Source organism: Camelus bactrianus, chromosome 21 (genome assembly GCF_048773025.1).
Source record: "Camelus bactrianus isolate YW-2024 breed Bactrian camel chromosome 21, ASM4877302v1, whole genome shotgun sequence".
NCBI lineage: Eukaryota > Metazoa > Chordata > Mammalia > Artiodactyla > Camelidae > Camelus > Camelus bactrianus.
Genome location: NC_133559.1, coordinates 14,580,196 through 14,601,207, shown reverse-complemented (window position 1 = coordinate 14,601,207; position 21,012 = coordinate 14,580,196). Strand labels below are relative to the sequence as shown.

General features: G+C 45.1%; 1 protein-coding gene and 1 non-coding gene across 7 annotated transcripts in view; both read right to left on the bottom strand.

The window, feature by feature from the left end:
* The window catches only part of PBX1 (PBX homeobox 1), a 316,263-nt gene that overhangs the window by 175,009 nt on the left and 120,242 nt on the right, over nt 1–21,012 (bottom strand). The gene's annotated exons all lie outside the window — the stretch shown is intronic.
* Nucleotides 7,927–8,031, bottom strand: LOC123616555 (U6 spliceosomal RNA). Its single transcript, XR_006724568.1, has one exon. It is a non-coding gene; the product is annotated as a U6 spliceosomal RNA (small nuclear RNA).

Sequence of the window (21,012 nt, the reverse complement as noted above, 5' to 3'; positions counted from 1 at the left end):
TTTCTATTTTTGTTTTCTTATTCTTTCTGTTTCAATGGGCCCAGCTTTGTTCTTCCAGTTTCGGGCTCACAAGACTAGAAGACTTCCTGACACAAGCAGATGGGCCCATGTTTCCAGAGGGTTTGCTTCCCACTTTTCCCACAGCCCTCTTCCTGAGGAGTTTCCGCTTTTGGAGAAAGAAGGCCAGCGCTCTCAAGTGGCACAAGAAGGAGGTAGGGGGAGCCTTCAGAGTGGCTGATGGTGACAAACGTGATCATAAAAAGTGGGCGGCAGCCGCCCTGCCCCCAGCTGCCCATTGTGGGCTGGCAGGCCCCACAAGGACCGTGTCCTGCCTCCTCAGAGCATCTCTGACACCCCTTCCACTGCTGATGTGCTTGGGTGTCCCCAGGGCTGTGAGCACCTCAGGCCACTAGCTTTTCCCAGTCTGTCTCCCCGACCCCTAGCATGGAACCCAGCAGAGAATAAGCACTCAGTAAATGCTGGTTGAACTGAAGGAGCAGATTCAGCCCACACCGGCCCAGGTGTGTGTTCAAGGCCAAGTACTTTGGAAACAGCCTCGATTCCACACCTGGATCCATCACACTTTCTTAATTCTGCCTTAGCCTCAGTTTGTCCAGCTCTAAAATGGGGATAACATAATACTGGGGCCACAGATCGGTCATGTAGATTAGGTATGTTAAAAGGATGTTGTAGCCCAAGGAGGGAGGGTACAGCTTAGTGGTAGAGCACGTGCTTAGTTTGCAGGCGGTCCTGGGTTCAATTCCCAGTACCTCCATTAAAAAAAAAAAAAAAAAGTAAATAAATAAATAACCTAATCACCTACCCCAAAAAATTAAAATTAAAAAAAAAAGCACGTAGTCCAGTGTCTGACACATAACGGTCATCTGATAAATAAATATTCCTTGTTTATAAATAACTACCCCTCACTCATCCACATCTGTCCCTTCTAGAGCAGCTAGGGTAGTAGATGTGTTCTGATCAAAGAAAGGGCCGCATCAAGGAACTCTGCTTCTGGTCCCTGCTGTGCTGGGACTCCGACGGTCACTTAGTCACTCAGCCTCTCTGCACCTGTGGCCTGCACTGGGCCGGGGTCCCTGCCTCAGCGAATTGACTTGCAGATTGGCTGTGAGACAGCATGACCTACCAGATGTGGACACGTGTGGAGAAGCAAAAGCCAGACTCTCAAATCTGCTGCCAAGTCACGCTCCGGCAAAGCAGTTGGAAGTCGAGCGCTCCCCGGTCCTCGCTCCGCGCCCATGGCGCGCCTCCCTGGGGCTCTGCCAGCGCTCCTGCCAGCCGTCAAGGCCGCCCATCGAGGCAGCGCCGGGTTTCACCAGGAACCCTGGTGGACATGGAGCCACCTGAGGGCGGGCGAACACCCAGACAACCTCCCTCCTGCCCACAGCATCACTGCAGCAGGACACAGGGCCTCCCTGGTGGGAGCAGCGGCTTCTCATTCTCACATCCTCTCACGGGCCTTCCAGGCTGCAAAGTTGTTGGGGTTTTTTTCCTTCCTCTTTCCCCACGGAGGGCATCTTAGTTTGGAGACTCTTAAACCCATCTGCATTCCCAAGACAAGCTCTTCAGCATGAAATTCATTTCAGCATGGAGGTCTTCCTCTTTTCTGTCCATCCTTTCACGGTGAAGCTGTCATGAATTTATCAACAGCTCTAGTGGTTTTTGTATCAGGGCCTTATAGGAGATGGGGATTTGTCCTCTCTCTCTCTCCTACACACACACACACACACACACACACACACACCCCACAACGGTGTTAGCCACAATACTGTTCTCATACCTGCCCTACCCCTGGCTCTCTTTCCCGGCCTCCTGCAGGGACACTGCCAAAGAAAATAACCAAATATTCATACGGTAAGGCACATTAAAACCCTGGGAAGATTGAAGCCTGGGCTCCGTGTCAGGGACACTCCCTCTCATAACCTGTATTCCAATCTCGGTGTCGGCGGAGCTGTGATCAGGTTCCGGGGCTCACCGGCTTCCCTGACATTTGCTGTCTCATGTTGTTTCTGCTCATCCTCTTTCAGCCTCGCACAAGTCCACGGTCCCTTTCAACTCACCACTGCAGATGCAAACTTGCCAAGAAAGTCTAGAAAGCACAGGACCTAAATCATCCTGGGAACTTAGCTGTGGCTGCGGTGATGCTTCTTTGGTTGGGTTGAGGGTTTTTCTAAGATCGCATCGCTGCTGCCTCCTCCAAGGCACCCGGAAGGAAGACTAAGGAGTCCAGGAGGGTACCAAGACTTGACGAAGATGTCCCCTCTTCACCCTGAGTGACTGGAGGGTGGGTTGTGAATGCCTGACTCAGTGTGTTCACATCTTCCAGGTTCTCATTATGATTTAAATCAGAGACTATGTATTATCTAACCGTTTTAAGCGCTGACGGCATTATCTGTAGGGGTGGCAGCCCTCCATACAGGGGCCGAGCACATTCTCTGATGGCCAAGCTCAAAGACAGGTAAGTTATAGGTGTGTGTGTTACACAACGAATATCACACTGGTATGAACATAGGTAGTTTAAAAATTCAAGCAAGGTGTATTATGATTTAAGGAAACCAGGTGTAACTAAAGGGGTGCTTCTGAACAGATCTTTTGGTTTCCTAAGAGGATCACCAGAAGGGTCTTAGCCAGACCCCTGAGCAGATTTCTTATATGGTTTGCTTTCCACTTATGCAATTTATACCCAGATGATCAGAAAGACATTTAGTGAATAAACTGAGTTATACCACACTTCTTAAGGGTGTCACACAACTTCACAAAAGAAAATCCCTGATGCACCTACAGGGCTGGGGTCCAATGACCCACAGAGATGGCGAGGAGAGAAAAGACAGATTGTCATCTGGCTAAAATCACCCAGCCATCTGAGGCCACAGGGACAGAAGAGAACAGTGGTTCAACAAAACAACAGAATCAAGACACTTTCAAGACACCCCTTAGGAAGGCACATGTGTTTAGAATTTTTAAAAAGAGGGAAAAAAAAGCAAATGTAGAATTCCAAAACTCAGGCAGTCAAAACCTAAAGGCCTATTAAAATTTAATCTCCTTCTGAAAACACAGTATCTTAATTATTTCTGTAAATGCTATGGCCATTAGGCAAATTAATACAAAACCCCAGATCAAAGTGCCACTCACACATAGATACTCACATAACATTAGGTAGCACGAAGGTGAACAGGTGCTGTAAACAATTTATTTGAATGTTTTTCATGTATCCACTAATAAAACCTTCTGAAGAGGTTAAAAAAAAATTCTAGAACACAAATTGAAAATTAAAGGCAAGTTGACGGTACCTCAAAATTAAACCTGTCAAGTGAGAAAATTATAATCAAAATCGTCTGTCTCTGGGCTTCTCAAATCCTTCACTGTGTAGTCACATAATATAAACATCTATATGTATATATATGCATATGTTTCTGCATATGCATATGAAAAATCAAAGAGGCAAACACGGAGAAGTGGTGAATCACTGGTAACACAAAACGAAGATGCAATCTGGTTTTCTAAGTAGATATATCCATAAACCCGTGCCCTCCGGCAGAGGCAGGCACACGGTCATTTCCTGTTATAGATGACTGTGGTTCTGCGAAATCATATGTATAGTTTTTAGGACTGAGTTCTGTTGCATTCTTTGGGGAATACATTATATAAGAGATGTCCACAGCCAGATATTTCTGAAAGTAAATAGTCTTATAATTCATCATTTTTGGTAACAGTAGGTTTTTTTTTCATTACCAGATACAACTCATATTATTTATTTAGAGTGAGATTTATTTTTTTTCACAGACATAATACTGTATAAATGAATGCTGCTCAACAGGGGGTGAGTGCACCCCCAGGGGACATCTGGCAGTGTCTGGAGATGTTTTTGGGCTGTCACAGTGCAGGCATAGAGATGCTGCTGGCATCTAGGGTACTGAACAGGGATGCAGCTGAACATCTTCAGTGCACAGGAGAGCCCCTCACAACAAAGAATTTTCTGGCCTAAGAGGCCAACAGCACAGAGGCTGAGAAACAGTTTAATACAGCTTATCACGAACATTTCAAAATTCCTCAAATCACGTCCCTAAAAGACTTTGAAAAAAATGAGAAGTTATAAAACATAAAAGGTAACTCTTTTTAGTAGTATTTTGATCATCAAAAGTAGAGTTGCTTTTTGTGGATGCTATAATATATTACTTCACCACAAATATGCTCTTAAAACCTACCACCTACACACTTGCATGACAGCCCAACAGTGAGAAATGCTGGAAAATCAGCAAGGATCTCAGAAAAAGAAAAAAGACAAGACATTTACCCTGAGACATCCTTCACTGAACAGAGGAGTATCCAGGCCAATTGTGTTAAAATCAAATAAACTAAGATATAACAAAAGCTAACTTTTTAGCCAGTGAAAAATAGTTACATCTGGCACTTCAAGTCCTACCTGGGTGTATCCATCCAATTCCACAGCATGAGAGCCCCAACGTTCAGTAACGTAATAATATTATTTTTTCCATCAGTTAAGGTATAAAATGTGCGTACCCGCAGTCTTTAATATTAATAAGTCTTGTAACTAGCAGTTTCTCGGAGCTCCGAATTCTTGAGCACAACTAGAAAGGGCACTTATCCTGAAAAATCTAATAAATTTACAGTTTTATATACTTCCTTCAATTGTAAAAGTCTTGTTCAATAAACTTTAAAATGCCACTACAGAGCAATAACACAGACAGTATAAACCCAGCCCTGGGAAAGCCGTGCAACCAGAAATTGTTCCCCTTTCTGCTAGAGCAATAAAGTTTTATATGTTTGAACTGACTGTAAAAAGGTTTGAATGTTGGCAACTGGGGAATAATCTGTCTTCTTTATAGTTATTATCATATTTCCCACAAGACCCCTTGGTCTGTGTCAATCCTTCTTGTATATGACACCTTTGTACTGTCAGCGAAAGCAAGACTACTTTACTTTTTTTTTTTAACTATAGGACTTGTATCTGTTTTCCTTCAGATTACAGCTAACAGGAATAAATTATTTCTGACAAGCATCTATTGCAGCATTTTACCAAATAAAGCTGGTGGTGAACTGCTTTTCCGAGAGCGAGGAGGGTGGGGGAGCCGCCTCCTTTCTCCTCCTCTCTCTTTTTCTCAACTGATTCAAATGCAATTCTGGGATGGGGAAATTGGAGGAAATGCCAATAAAAAGAGATTTGTAGGGAAGTTGCTCTGAACGCCGGAGCCCATTGTAACAAGGTGGTTTGGTCCTCAGGGGTGCTGTTGGATCTGTGTGGAGAAGAGGTTTAGGAAAAGGTAAAGGAGGAACCATCCCTTTTCCTTCCCGACCTGTGTCAGGTCCGACAGTACCTGCACTTTTGGGTTCAGACAGAAAGCCAAGTCCAGCCAGCAGAAGCGGCGTTTCCCAGACTCTGATTAACAGCCGGTGAAGGATGCTGTGGCTATGCCCAGCAGGGGTAGACACCCCGAGCTGTCACATGTAGGCTGGGGCTCTTGGCCAACAGGTCATCAGCTCACGTGAAATGAGTTTAGGCTCATAATAATCAGCAAAGAGCCACTGTGTGTTTTGGGGTTGGGGGAGGGGGAATCTCGTGCCCTCTTCCCCTCCCCCCGCCCCACCACCGCAGCTTAACAACAGATGCAGGAACTTATACCCAGTAACCCATTACGCTCAACCCAGTTTGACTAAACACACTCTGCTCCCTCTCCCAACTCTGCACCACCATCCTGAAGTCCCTCTGCCTTCCCGCAGTTAGAATAACACAGTGGAACACATCAGAGAGGAATAAATAGGTATTTGCAAACACCAAGTTTTTAAAACTCAAGACATTATATGGCTGGATGTCCATGGGACTGGCACAGTAAGTCAGTTATCTCTGCACTCTGGAACAGATGGAGTCTCTCCAAGAGACCAAGAGAACAGGATGATCAGTCGCACAAACACAGGCATATACACACACATCATACAGCCCCGTGAGTGCACACGCACGCGCGAACACAACCCAGCCAGCTCAGAATGAACAGTCAGCTCAAATGTGGAAGTTCTGGTGTGGGAGGGTAAGTGCAAAATTACAACCACAAACATAGCAACTCTACCAGAAGGAAGCCCCGCAAATAAAACAGCAAATCCGATTTCAGCTCAGTGAACTTGGGAAGTCTGAGCCTCGGGCGCACGGACGTGAACTCAGGAGGTCGTCTTTTTCCTCCTCGCTCTCTGTCCTCCATGAGTGCTCAGGACCACATTCTGGTGCTTTCTCCTCATGCAGTTCAGACAACAAACATTCTAACCCGTGTGTGGTAGACAGCAAGAAAGGCCTGACCAGGGTGATCCCTTCATAGTGTCAGGAGGACTGCGCTCCGCCTGCCCCCTGCTCTGCCTCATAGTGTTTTCATGTTCTTTTTCATTGTAGGCCATTACAAGATATTGAATATAGTTCCTTGTGCTCTACACTAGGACCTTACTGTTTATCTATTTTACATATAGTAGTTTGTATCTACAAATTCCAAACTCCCAACTTACCCCTCCACCCTCCCCTATCCCCCCATATCCAATGGAGAAAAGACAGTCTCTTCCATCAGTCGTGTTGGGAAAACTGGACAGCCACGTGTAAATCAGTGAAGCTAGGACACTCCCTCACACCACACACAAAAATAAGCTCAAAATGGCTTAAAGACTTAAACATAAATCAAGATATCACAAACCTCCTAGAGGAGAACACAGGCCAAACACTCTCTGATACAAATCTCAGCAATGTTCTCCTAGGGCAGGCTACCCAGGCAACAGAAATAAAAGCAAAACTAAACAAATGGGACCTAATAAAACTTATAAGCTTTTGCACAGCAAAGGAAACCATAAATAAAATGGAAAAAAAAAAAAAAAACCTACGGTATGGGAGAAAACATTTACAAACGATGGGTCTGACAAGAGCTTAGTTTCCAGAATATACAAACAGCTTCTACAACTCAGTAACAACAAGAACAAACAAACAAAAAACCTAATCCCCAAATAGGCAGAAGATCTAAACAAAGATTTCTCCAGTGAAAATATACAAATGGCCAATAGGCACATGAAAGAGTGTTCAATATCACTAATTATCAGAGAAATGCAAATCAAAACTATAATGAGGTATCACCTCACGTGTCAGGATGGCCATCAAAAGAGGCCAAAAACGAGAAATGCTGGAGAGGGTGTGGAGAAAAGGGAACCCTCCTACACTGCTGACGAGAATGTTGCTTGGTGCACCATTATGGAAAACCGTATGGAGGTTACTTAAAAAACTGAAAACAGACGTACCCTCTTATCCAGCAATCCCACTCAAGGGCATATATCCAGAGGAAACTCTAATTTGGAAAGACACATGCACCCCAGTATTCACAGCAGCACTGTTTACAACAGCCAAAACATGGAAACAACCTAAATGTCCATCGACAGATGACTTGATAAAGAAGTTGTGGTATATTTATATAATGGAGTACTACTCAGCCATAAAAAAGAATAAAGTGCCATTTGCAGCAACATGGATGGACCTGGAGATCGTCAATACTAAGTGAAGTAAGCCAGAAAGAGAAAGAAAAATACCATATAGTATCACTTGTATATGGAATCTCAAAAAAAAAAAACAAAGACACAAATGAACTTAAACAGAAACAGACTCACAGACAGAAAACAAACTACTTTTTAACAAAAGTGAACTCACATATCTCTTAAAATCCCTTAAATGGCAGCTGCCTACTGGAAAAACCATGAATCCATAATAATGGTCCCTTACTCTCTTCAAAATAGGTTCTCGTTGTAGATCTTGGTTCTTGGGTTTGGCTCAGATGTCACAGCGACATTAATAAAAGGGCAATTTTTAAAACCTTTTTGGCATGTAACGGAGATATAGAAAAGTGCCCCAATCACAAGTGCACAGCTCAGTGAAAAAATACGAAATGCTTGACAAAGGTGCACAGCATCCTTGTATAAGGCCCATGCTATCGTCTCCGTATCATTCTCAGTTTTCTTATGTGCTGTTGAAGTGAGCACACAGGCATTCTAAATGCTCTCATGGTAGTAGGTTATCAGATTCAGGACCAGTACGGAGACCATCACCACCAGGAGAATGGAAGAGGTGCGGAGTGAGAGGCATTTCTCAAAGAAGAAACTACATGTCCCAGGCATCGAATTCATCAAAGGGGTTTCTAATGTGCAGATTTCTAGGCCACAGAGAAAACCTGCTCAGGCAGGGCCTGTGAATCTGCATTTTAAAAACACTCCCACGTAATTCTTTAGAACGACTGACCCTGCCAACTGAATACTTGCAATGCCCCTCCAGAACCCGATCATTACCCTTTTCAAAGATGAAGGGCCTGGGCGCACACGTTTCTGAGATAACGGTGAAGTTCAAAGATGGGCGCTGTGTTTTGACACAGAAAAGGAAGACATTTAGAAAAACAACTCATCAACAAAGGAAAAGAATTGTCCTGGAAGCTTTGCATCATTCTGCCTTTCCTCTGAATTCTACAGCCTGCATATCTATCCTCTGTATCCTAGTGGAATTTTAAAAACACAGGCAAAGAATCTCCCGAAAAGGCCTGGAGTTGGATCTCTCCTCTTGCTCCTTGACTACTGTCTTTCTTATAAATTTCAAACAAATCCAAGGTTCTCAGATATACCCTCCTTCCCGAACCCCAAAGGAGCTGGCTTTTGCAGGGACACATATGAAGGTGAGTAAGGAACAGAAGGACCCCACTAGCCCAAGGCAGGCTCACATTTAGAGGGTCTGTTTAGAGGGTCTTTATTGTTCCCCAGCTTACAGATTCTATCCATTATATGGTGTACGTGGAACTGGACCAAAATGTAAGTAGAGCAAAACGGGCAGATCAGTGGGCACCAGGCATTACCGCTACTAACACTGCTGCTCAGCTACCACGACGGCTGGTGGAACCACTGCTACTGTAACTGACGAGTTTGATGCCTGCTATGCGCCACGCACCATTCTAGACTCTTCCGACACCTCGCTGCATTTAATCCTCTGAGCTCCTCTTACTCAAATGCACCAGCAATATTATTTAGTGAGAGACAGGATCCCATCACAGGTTGGTGCCATTTCTCACCTACACGTGAATTTCATCTCCGTTCCATTCAAGGCTGAATGTAAGGATGTCTGAGCGTGTCAAGCAGACAAGGGCAGGAAGAGAACTTTTCTGTTAAAAACGGTCAATGAGTCGAAGAAATAATAAGAGAGGCTAGAAACTAGATGCCTTTGGACAACCTACGCTAATGCCGCGTTCCTAATGGAACTGCTACTCCTTGAGGAAGACCAGAAATAAGCAAAAGAAAGTTCTCTGTTAGAGAAGCATTAGAACGAAGTAGATGACAAATGACTGGAGAAGGGGGGCAGTGGGGTGCCTATTATAAGAAAAAAAGTACACAGGACATATCCCTTTTTCGGAGAAAATTTTAATGTCCTTGGAAAGATAAGACAGCCTCATGTGAAACAGAGAAACACCACACACTGTATATAGCCAGCTGTTACATACAGTAGTACAAATTCGAAGAATCAAGAGACGATTCAATGAAAGCTGTAATTATTGGGGAAAAAGCAGCAGCAGGAAAGCTTGCAGGATGGATAGAGACTAGTTATACACAGAAGACAAAATGGAAAAAAAGGATCCCAGGAGGAGCGGGGGCGACAGCAAAGAGATCAACTTGCCTGGAAGGTCTGGACCTTCTGGTGAGGAAGAGAAATCAGGAAAAGGAAGCAAGGCGGTAAGACTAGCTCCTCACCTCACCAGTGGGTAGCACATGTTAACTGAAGACCTAGAGCAGAGTCCAGACCACGGTAGACCAGGCCAGCCAACCTAGGTCCATCAGCTCCTGTGACAACACTGAGCCTCTCTGAAAGCTAAATGACACTCAAAAAATCCTCAGAATGTGGACCATCTCAAGGACAGGGTTCCTAGTGACATGATCTCAGAGGCTAGATCTTAGAGGATGAGGTTGGGATGAGAAACATCTGACACAGAAGAGCTTCGAAGAAAGATCCAGAAGCTGCTGGAAGCGAGGTTCATGCTTCAGCAAGAAGCACTTTCCAAACTAAATCAAAGCCAATGATGGACATTTTGAGGAAGAGTCCGTCTTAACCCCAAAATTCAGTGCTTCTGTAAAACTTCTGAACAAGAAAGGGAGGAATACCACAGCTCTCAGGTGACTCTGGTCCCCTGCAAGAGGATTCGAGGCTCCCACTGACCCAGTGCCAACAATATAAACATCCAGCCAGGGCAGTGTCCTTGAGGATGTGACCACATTGAAGGCAAAGAGATGCACGTGAACATCAGACAAGAACAGCACTGTTTGGGTAAAAGCACGTGAAGTTGCTTGTTCGAAAACATTAGTTTCTTTGGTGAAGTTCCTCAGCTTATCATTTAATGCACAGGTATTGTTTTGTTACTAACAGCAAAAACAATGGTGATACTTTGGTTTTTGTTTGCATAATGTTTTATAACCTGCCTATACTTTCATCAGCATGAGTATGGTTAATCTTGATAATAAATCTGTAAGGCATTAGTTTTTTCATCTTAACACCCAGAGAGGGTGAATGGCTTGCTCAAGGCCACACAGGTTAGCACCGGAGCTAGACAACACCCCATGTCAACTGAGCCCTCACAGTTTACTGAAGGCTTGTCCTGCGCAAGACACAGGGCTGGCCACCCCAGGACTCAGAGATGGGTGGGAAGGTCACGGGAACCCCACACAAAGGGAAAGCAGCTCGCTCAGTGAACCCGGCCACCTTTCACTTCACCTCACTCCACCTCACCTAGGCTGGCTGGACCCCTTCCATCATCCCGTCTGAGCCGGGTCTCCCCCTGACATGCTCACCTTTATCATCACCATATCATGTGTTGTACTTGACAAGGAGGCAATAAAGATGACCACTGTCTGCTCCTCTCCCTCCTGTTTTACAGCAAAGCCACCCCATTCTGGGCCGTGGGAGAACAGCTAGGCAGTGGCGACATAAAGTGGCAGGGAATCTTCTGGGGCCACTAAGGAAGCCGAGTGACATGAATCAACTTCTCTCCCAAGGAGCCAAAGCACCCCTCCGAAGCCTCCAAGGGAGGAATCAACAGAGCCTCCAGCTCCCCGAACGTGCCCTCCCTGCTTCTGCCGAACCCAGCAATCACGGCACGTCCTGTCTCGAGCAGCCCCGGGGATCCCGAGGCCCTCGGGAGCTGCCAAGGCTCTGTGATGTACAGGCTGCTAATACCTCGTTATTAAGAGCCCGTTTGTCTCCACTCCTCTGCGCACGCCTGCTTCCCCGCCTGAAGAGAAGCCACACACACGTGCTCGCGCAGAGGGACGTGGCGGGAAGCCCCGGAACCCACAAAGGGAAAGCAGCACGCCAAGGGTTAAGCGCCCCCTGTAATAAGCATCTCTGTTCCGGCATGTTGCAAAAGCCCATTACCTCCTGCCACATTACCTCATTCATTTCTTATACGCGGATGGTTTATTTTCCCATGAGCACCCTGGCTCTCAGTATTAAGTCCCCTCCCTCGCCTCTATTTCTCTATCCATCACATTTAACACTCTGACAGTAACAGTCTATAATGTTTCTATTCTACAAAACCGCTCTGTCAACTCCGGGCTTCCAGAGCAGCAACTGAGGAAAATAAATAACATCAACGCCGGGGACGACAGCATCACAGCTCCCTTTCTGCTGGGGTTTTTCTTTTTTTTTTTCCATTTTACTTTATTTTTATTCTACAAAGGGAGAAAAAATAAAGGGGGGAGGGGGAGGGGGAAGCAGGGAAGAGAATTCCCTTCTCATCCAGGAGACACTTAACAGACCTGCAGGGGTAGTCTCGGCACTTCCCTTCCAGACAAAGAGGTCCTCTCCCCTTCCCTTCTCTCGGATCCCCTGACCACCCTCTTCCGGGTTCACGGTGGTTCACGACTGGTATTTACTGCCGGGCACGCCCTCGGCCTGCTGCCATAGAAGCAGAGCAACAGAGTCGGGTGGGTGAGTGGCACCCTGTTCACAGTGTAGGGTGATCGTACATCCGTGTCATCTTTTCTGCAGTGAGGGTCCAGGGAGGCGGTCTCGGCAGTGCATGGGTCCACAACCTTTGTTCTGGGGGCGACACCCAGGGAACAGAGACTCTGGAAGCCAGGAGCAGGTGGAAAGGCAAGGAAACTAACTCCTGAGAAAAGAAAACAACTCTAGAAACCTGCCTCAGCTCCTTGGTCCTGGGGGTTCACCAAAACCGGGTTTATTTTCATCATTTTAGATACAAATCACTTAAAAATATGTTCTGTTTCCTCTAGCTTCTTTAAAAGATATCTAGAGAGAGATAGACAGACAGACAGATGGATAGTCGGATAATCTTGAACATACTTTGGCATCCTCTTCAGGATCCAAATCATTTATCATTACAAATGCCAATTATCGCCCAGGCCCACTGCTAGGTGGGCGTCTGCAGACCTACTGTACGTAAACTCTATCTGCTGGGCTTTTTATTAAGCTCCCAAGTCTCCTTTTAATAGTTATACTGCCTCTCAGAGTTTCCTCCTCTTCCTCTTCTTCGTAGAAGGCACAGTGTTACAGTTGACATACCAGATTGTGGGAGCCAAAGCTGGCCTTGACTGACCGGCTGTGGGAACCTGTTTCTGACCCCCTCCCTGCTGTGTCCCCACCTGCAGAATGGAGACAGTCGTGTTACCAAGCTCCGGGGGTGTAAGGAATCCCTGAGTGAATACCTGTGAGTGGCTGAGAGAGCATCCGTGGGTAGGACGTGCTCGGTAAGCATTAGTGATTATCAGACATCCATCCTGGCAGGGGCTGGGAAACCAGACAACCACACAGTTAGAATCATGTTTGAAATAAGAGTCGAGGGGCTTTGGGTGGTGGCCTTTGGGCACTCTGTTGAGTCAACTGCAGGGACTGATGTACACGGAGCCTTCGCTGGGTCACGTGGAGGCCTTCCATGCCAGTGTCCCCATCGCTTCACATGGGGGAGGCTGCCAAAGCTGAGTCTGCAAGGTGAGATGTAACTGTAACTACAGCGAAGCTCATTGAGCTTAAGGAACGAATGAGGGGACAGAAGATAAGGCAAGAAAAATAACGGCCTTTCACTCAGCACCACCAAACGCAATTCTGTGATTCCTTCTATTCATCTGCACAGGGCTGTTTCTCAAAGAAAGAGGATAAGAGGTGCTATGTATCAAATCGTCTTGATAAGTATTAAATACTCTGTGCATTATTATTTTTACCAACAAGACCATGACTATTACTCAACTTTGAACCCAAAAGCAGTTCAAAGGCACTTTGTTGTTGTAGTCATTGTTTTTTGTTTTTTGTTTTTAGTATAATTTACAATGTTGTGCTATTTTCAGGTATACAGCAAAGTGATTTCATTTTACATATATATATATATAAAATTATAACATTATAATATATATATTCTTTTTCAGATTCTTTTCCATTATAGGTTATTATGGGATATTGAAGAATACAGTTCCCTGTGCTACACAGTAGGTCCTTGTTGTTTATCTCCTTTATATACAGTAGTGTGTATTTTTTAATGCCACACTTTTTAAACCTAAAGGCATTCAGAGGTGGGCGTCTTGCTTTCTCCCTCTGCTGCCACTCAAGGGGTCATGGAATTTCTTTTTTCCGTCTCAGATGAGTCAGAAGGGAGAAAAGCACAAGCTAGGTATTCAACCTTCTTGATAACAGGTACCCCAGGGATTTACTGAAGTCCACCTCAACTGCCCAGACTCACCCTCCACTAAAGGAAGGTCAGGTGCCAGCACGTCTCAGCTTCAAAACAAGGCCTGCATTCCAACCAAAAAGGCTGAGGGGAGGAAAAAACTCAAGACCAAATGGGATATAGCATGTTTGATACCCAGAGGCAATGAGGAACTAGCTCCCAATACTTCATGTCTTGTCTGGTTCAATTCTAAACATCACAAACAATCCAACTTACTGAGCAAAGATCATTCTGCTTTTTTTTTTTAATTGAGGTATAGACATTTTACAATGTTGTGTCAATTTCTGCTGTACAGCACAATGCTTCAATCATACATGAATATACATATATTCATTTTCATATTCTTTTTCACCATAAACTACAAGATATTGTATATATTTCCCTGTGCTATATAGTATAAACATGTTTATCTATTTTATATATACCAATAAGTATCTGCAAATCTCAAACTCCCAGTTTATCCCTTCCCACGCCCCTCCCCTCTAGCAACCACAAGTCTGTATTCTGTTTGTGAGTCTGTTTCTGTTTTATAAATAAGTTCTTTTTTTAAGATTCCACATATGAGTGATATCATATGGTATTTTTTTTATCTTTCTGGCTTACTTCACTTAGAATGACATTCTCCAGGGCCATCCATGTTGCTGAAAAAGGCATTATTTTATCATTTTTTATGGCTGAGTAGTATTCCATTGTATAAATATACCACAGCTTCTTTATCTAGTCATCTATTGATGGACATTTAGGTCATTTCCATGTCTTGGCTATTGTAAATAAAGCTGCTATAACATTGGGGTGAAGGTGTCTTTTTGAATTAAGGTTCCCTCTGGATATATGCCCAGGAGTGGGATTGCTGGATCATATGGTAAGTCTATTTTCAGTCTTTTGAGGAATCTCCATACTGTTTTCCAAAATGGCTGCACCAAACTTCATTCCCACCAACAGTGTAGGAGGGCTCCCTTTTCCCCACACCCTCTCCAGCATTTATCATTTGAAATCACTTCTGCTTTTATGATGTTTGTGTGTTTCGTGGTTGGGGTAGGGGTGATGTAAGGACTATAATCAGACCATCTGACATTATTTCATTATTTCAAATGATCACATACCATTAGTGCTGCTCATAGCACTCTTTGACACTTCAATCTTTCTGTTTTGATGACAGAAAGGCAAAGGTGACCTCATGGTACCAAAGGTGCCCCCTCTAGGGAAAGAGTGAGCTTTTCATATAATTTATTTCCAATAAATTAACATTAAGAAAGCCTGTGTATAAAGAAAGCATTAGAGCGAAAAATACATAGGTAGGCACAGTTCCTATGCTCAAAAGTTTATAATTTAGTGAAGAGAGGGGGACTTATGAACAAATGACTAAAATTAAAGGTTGAAAAAAGAGTTGAAAAATTATTTTTAAAATGCTAAAGCCACAGGTATTTTGTTATAGGAACATGGTAGAAGGGGTGATCAATCTGAAAGGAAGGGTCTTAGGAGAGCTTCCAAATTTTCACAAAAAGAGTGCTATTTGGGAGATTACAGAACTTTAGGTTGTTAAGGGCTCAGCTGTTAGAGTCATTTCACCCAGGTTCAAATTCCCTACTTTGCCAATTTCTACCTGAGTAATTAAGAGCAAGTTATTCAACCCCTCTAAGCTCAGTTTACTGGTCAATATAATGGGGACATGATAGTACAGACCTTACTGTTTTTGTAGGGAAGATTAAATGAAATGATCAACGTAAATAAGGCAAAGCCTGGTACGTTACTGTTAACATTAAGTTATGTTAACATTAGCTATTTTTATTATTATAATACTTCCCCAAACCCTATGAAGTAGGTGATATTGTAACCTCTACTTTTAGTATTGAGAAAACAAACACAAGGCAAATTAGGTAACCTGCCCAGTGTCACACAGTAGACGGAGGATCCAGGACACAAATTCAGGACAGACTGACTGCAAAGCCCAAGTTCTTTCTTTCCCACTATATTTCATTCTGACCCACAATAAACTCTGGCTCCTCCCGGGAAGGAGGTCCTGGGAACTAAGGAGCTAAGCCTCTGAGTCACCTGAACATAAAGCACGATTCTAGGTGAGGTCACGCTTTGTCTCTGAGGAGATGAAGTCAAGTAAATGTCAAAGATGTAGCCCAAAGGAAACCAATAATTACACAGAAGCAATCACAACATTCTATGAAACTGAAAGATCTACCACCATCGGATGAACAAAACTCTTGCCGGCATCTGAATTCCCTCTCTCTCCTAATTTCCTTGTTCTTACTAACACCAACCCATCCTCCCAGATAAACAGATCAGAAAACCTATGAACACAGACACACAGACACACAGAGATGGAAGACATCTCAGGCCTCGTTCATACTTGCAAAAACCACACAGCAGATGCCTCAATGACAACCCTGGCAAAAGCTCATTTCCGACAGTTACATGCTTAGGTGGGCATCTGTGCCCACACCCTCTGGCTATTTGGGGACGGTTATAATTGCTAAACAGTCTTTCATTGTAATGAGTCATGTCCCATCTCAAACATTTGATGGAAGCCAAATTAATGAATGAATTAAACGATTCAGTCATCCTCGTCTCATACCTTTCCTTCAACCTCCATATCTAGATGGTCACGGGGCTCTGCTCATCTTTCTTTCAAAAAAAGTCAGATCCTTTCCCTTCCCAAAACACCATTCATTGACTCAGACCCTGGATCCTTTTGTCTCCTGGCTGAAACCCCTGTCTTCAGTCTTTCTCCAGTCTAGTACATCCTACCCATTTTTACCAGACTGAAAAGCCTTAAATCTGATTTCAGCACATGCCGTCTGTGCTCAAGACCCAAACCACTGGGTCTCCGTTTCTTACCACATATCTAAACCCTTCTGTTAGACATTTAATGCCACACTTTTACTGACAGATACAGGGGACCTCACTTTATCCATTACATTCTATTTCCCATGCTTCTCCCAACCTGATTTCAACAACCATTTCATAAGACAGTCTTACAAATAGACACGCACATAGAAGCAGGTGGATGTAAGTTGTATGGAACATGTCCAGGGACACATAACCACACATGGATGAGCCAGGACTCACTCTTCAGACTCCTGTCTAGGGCTCTCTCTAGTCAATCAGGATATGACACGGTACTAAAGTTGCCTGAACGCTGGGGTCCGTGGATAGGATGGTACCCACATGACTACAATGAATGATTGTGGAGCACCTACTATATGCCCAAGCCTGTCCTAAAAAAAGAAAAAAGAAAAAAAAGAGACAGAAGAATATACAAAGACATCAACTGCAAAATACATACAGTTCAATGGGAAAATAAACATGTAAAAATGAAAAGAATGTGCAAAGAACAAAATGACAAAGACTAAGTAATATAAGGTGTATATGATCTTGAAGGACTATACAAGACAAAGCGAACACCAAGAAGGAATCTCTAAGACCAGATGAGCGTTCTCAGTCAAGGCTGCTGCCAGGATTTGCATGATGAGTCCCAGTTTACTATGGGGATGGTAGGTACAGTGTTCCTAACAGAGGAGAAGATCTCAAAAGTCTAAGACAGAAATGGCAGGTTTCAGGCATCTCCAGCCTACGATGAGATAGAAGAAAATGGTAGGGAACAGCCCTGGTGAAATAGACAAAGGCTAGACCCAAGGGTACTGTGGGCTATACTAGGGACCTCAGGGGTCATCCCGCAGACTTTGGCCTTGTGTCTGTCCATCAAACATGCACAGTCGGTGAGGATCAGATTTAAGACACACTCGAGAGGGAATTCACAGGAATACGCACAGTTCCCAGCAGGCTATGAAGCTACCCCTTCTCTCCCACCCAGGAAAGCATATGGGATTTCAGGTGAGTGAGAGTGACATTTTTATGGTGATCACTCGAATTAGTTTAAAATTTTAAATAATTTGCAAACCTCAGGTCTTAGCCTATTATTAATATCAAAATGACTTGTGACATACTTCACAACCAATCATGGCACAAGAGTTTTGAGATTCAGGACTACAGCATTTGACATTGGAGCTGCCAGTGAAGAATTCTAAATCGGGGGACAGCAAGCAGGTTTGCAATGTGAAGGGTGTCACAGCGAACCTGAGAAAGGGCGGGCAGTGAGAGGATTTTCCAGGGCAGAGATACCCCGATAGATAGGTGGTCAGCGTGGCTGTCTGGATAAGTGTCTGAAAGGCAGTCAGGGCCTGACCTGGGACTGTGGCAGATGGGGAGGAGAAATGATACGGGATATGGTCAGGGTGCGTTTGCTGACCTTTGTATTCCCCTCACCTGGCACCAAGCCTGGCATAAAGTGTTCAAGAAACGTTTGCTGTTAGAAGCAACACAAACTGGCTAATGATTACACGGGGGAAGCAGGACTTAGAAAAAGAGTCTGACCCAAACTGGTGGCTTCCAGATTGGGCAGATGAAAGAGAGAAGGAATACAGGAAGAAGGTTTGATGTGAACAGGATGCTGAGGAGGTCTGCCCTGGATGTGCAGAGTTTAAGGATTCCGTTAAACACGGACGTAGAGACACGTGCTGGGCACCTACACTTGCAGATCTGAAACTCACAGAATCACTCTGGGTGGAAAATACAGGTTTTACTTTTCCACGTGTTGAATAAATATTCACCGGGTATTCACTTTGGCCCAGGCACTGTGCTGCTCTCTGGGGATGCAGAGGGTGACAGGAAAGATAGGGCCCCTGCCCTCAGCGAGATGACAAGTAGATATATTTGTAAGCCATGAGTATTTAGGTGATGCAGAGTCTTAAGGAATGGGGGGAACATTTCAGCAATGAGTCAAGAGAGAGGCACCACCGGAGTTAACTGAGAAGGGCCCACCGAGGAGCTACGAAGCAAACCAGGAAATCAAGCGAGGAGGGCGCTTCACCACAGAAAGGTCGTTGGTATCAAACACATCAAGAGTCCACAACTGAAGAGAGTATCGCCTGGATCTGTCGACTAGGAGATCCCATGACCCGGAGAAGCAAAAATTCCAGAAGCCAAGAAGCTTTCTAGAAGTGAGCTAAAGGAAGTTAGAAATCTTAGAAACAATAGACAGGCGGGGGCTGTGAAGTCTGGAGTCACCCTCCCAGAAGGCTTCGTGGAGGAGGGACCTGGTTCAAGGAGGGGCAGAAGCTACAGTGGACAGTTTTAGACAAAATCATAACAGAACACGGCCCATCAAAAGGGTTGGCCTTGGAGAACCCTGCCCTAACTCTTCTGAAGGGCTAAGAAGGGCATAAGATACCTCTGATTAGCAACAGGTTGCTAGGAGGAAGGTACTGCGGAGTTCAGGGCAATAGACCGCCCCTGCTGCTGTCTACAGACAGACTCGTTCTTCATCGGCTGCAACGCTCAGAGAAGAGCGTTGCTCTGAATTACATGAGCAAAAGTACAAGAGAGCCGCAACGGAACGACAGATCTACTCAGTGAGAACACACGATGGCACAGCTCTCCCTCTGTTCTACCCAGAGAGGCCGCCCCAGGTAGGGGTCAAGGAGAAAGAGTGGAGGGGGTCAGGTGGTGAGAAGGGTGGTGAGAAGGGAGTTCTGCTAGGCAATGTGGGTTACGTACACATCTACAGAACAGCAGGTGACACCGACTCAGAGGATGCCATACAAATGTCGCACTTTGCCCTCAAAAACATGTGCCATGCTTCACTAAACTTACAAGACCAATAACTTGGGGCATTTGTCAGTGCCAGACTTGCCCTCAGGTCCTTCTGGTATTGCGGTAACTGTAATACCTCCCTGGTTCCTCCAGAGGTACCCAGGGGAACAGCAGGCAAACCCTAAAGGCCAGGTAAAGCGACCCGTTTCGTGCTGCCTTCCTCCCCCAAGAGTGAGCACGAATGCAGGGCTGGTTCAGAGACACCTCTTCCTGCTGCTCCGCGTCAGATGGACTGGGGGTACAAGGGTGCCGTGATACGGTGGCAGCGGAGAGAGCCCCAACCCCACATCATCCCCGTCTCCTGCGGAGACATCGGTACACACACAGTTACACTGGCAAACAGAGGTCCCAGGGAGGGCACATATCACACCGGCACCGCTCTGGGGATCAGCCAAGGCTCACAGACACCAGGTTCGATGGCAGAAAGAACTCACTCCGGGTTTCATCTTCAAGCTGCAATTTACCAACTCTATTACGACCTTGTGTAAGTTACCTGACCTCTTTGTGCTTTGGTTTCTTTATGTGAAACCAGACCCTAATAAAAACGACCCCCGATACACACTCAGTAGCTGTGAAGATTAGGCGAGCTAATGCTCCCTGCAAGTTTGTTTTTAACCTCATTTTAAAATAGGAAATACACTTACCATATAAAAAACACGTCTACGCTGTACACATTATGATTCCCACATGCCACTGCGTCTTGCTCTACCCTTGCCTCCATCCCCCCGTCCCCCACCTCACACCCGGCCTCTGCAGATAACCATTTTTATTCCTTTCTTGTTTAGCTCTTCAGTGTTTTAAGTGTGATCATCATTGTCATGGGAGAGCAGGCTGGGAGGGGTAGGACAGGATGGATGGTTGTGTCATCTTATAAGGAGCCCCATCTCCCCCAAGAAAACCTGCCTCCTGATTACCATAACTATCTGATCCCTCTCATTCATTCGCTTATGCATCCATTCAACCAACGTGTGTTAAGTGCCTGCTGTACTCAAGGTACTGAGCGAAGCATCAGCCTGATTCTAGGATTTCCAGCTGAGATTAGTAAGTGCATCTGTGGTACTTCTGAGTTCACACCATCCTCATTTACACTCACCCTCATGCTATTTTTCTGCCTGGGTACGAGCTGCCTTTGGCCAGGGACCATATACTTTTTTTTTTAACTTACTCAAAGTCACAGAGTCAGGAGACGTTCTAAGCTTTCTATTTGCCCACAGCATATGGTGTGGTGCACACCAACACACACGGTAGATGCTCAGACAGACCTGCAGGCTTGAACCGGTCACGGGCAAGGAGTCGCGCTGGATGGTGACGCCGCCGTTGGGCAGGCAGTCTTGGGTCCAGGAGCCCTTCTATCAGCCTGGGAGAAAATCCCAGATGGCCAGCAGGTCCGGGGGCAGGCTCCGGAGTGGGGGCTGCTTTAGCCTCAGGCTGGGGCTAAGTGAGCCAGAAAAAAATGGTCTCCAGATTCTTACACGGCAAGTAGAGGTGACAGAGCAGGAAGAGCAGAAGGAACGGAGCTTAGAACAGCTTAACACGTGGTGAAAAATGATCAAGGAGAGAAACATCCCTCCTCAGAAGGAAATGCTCTAGCCAG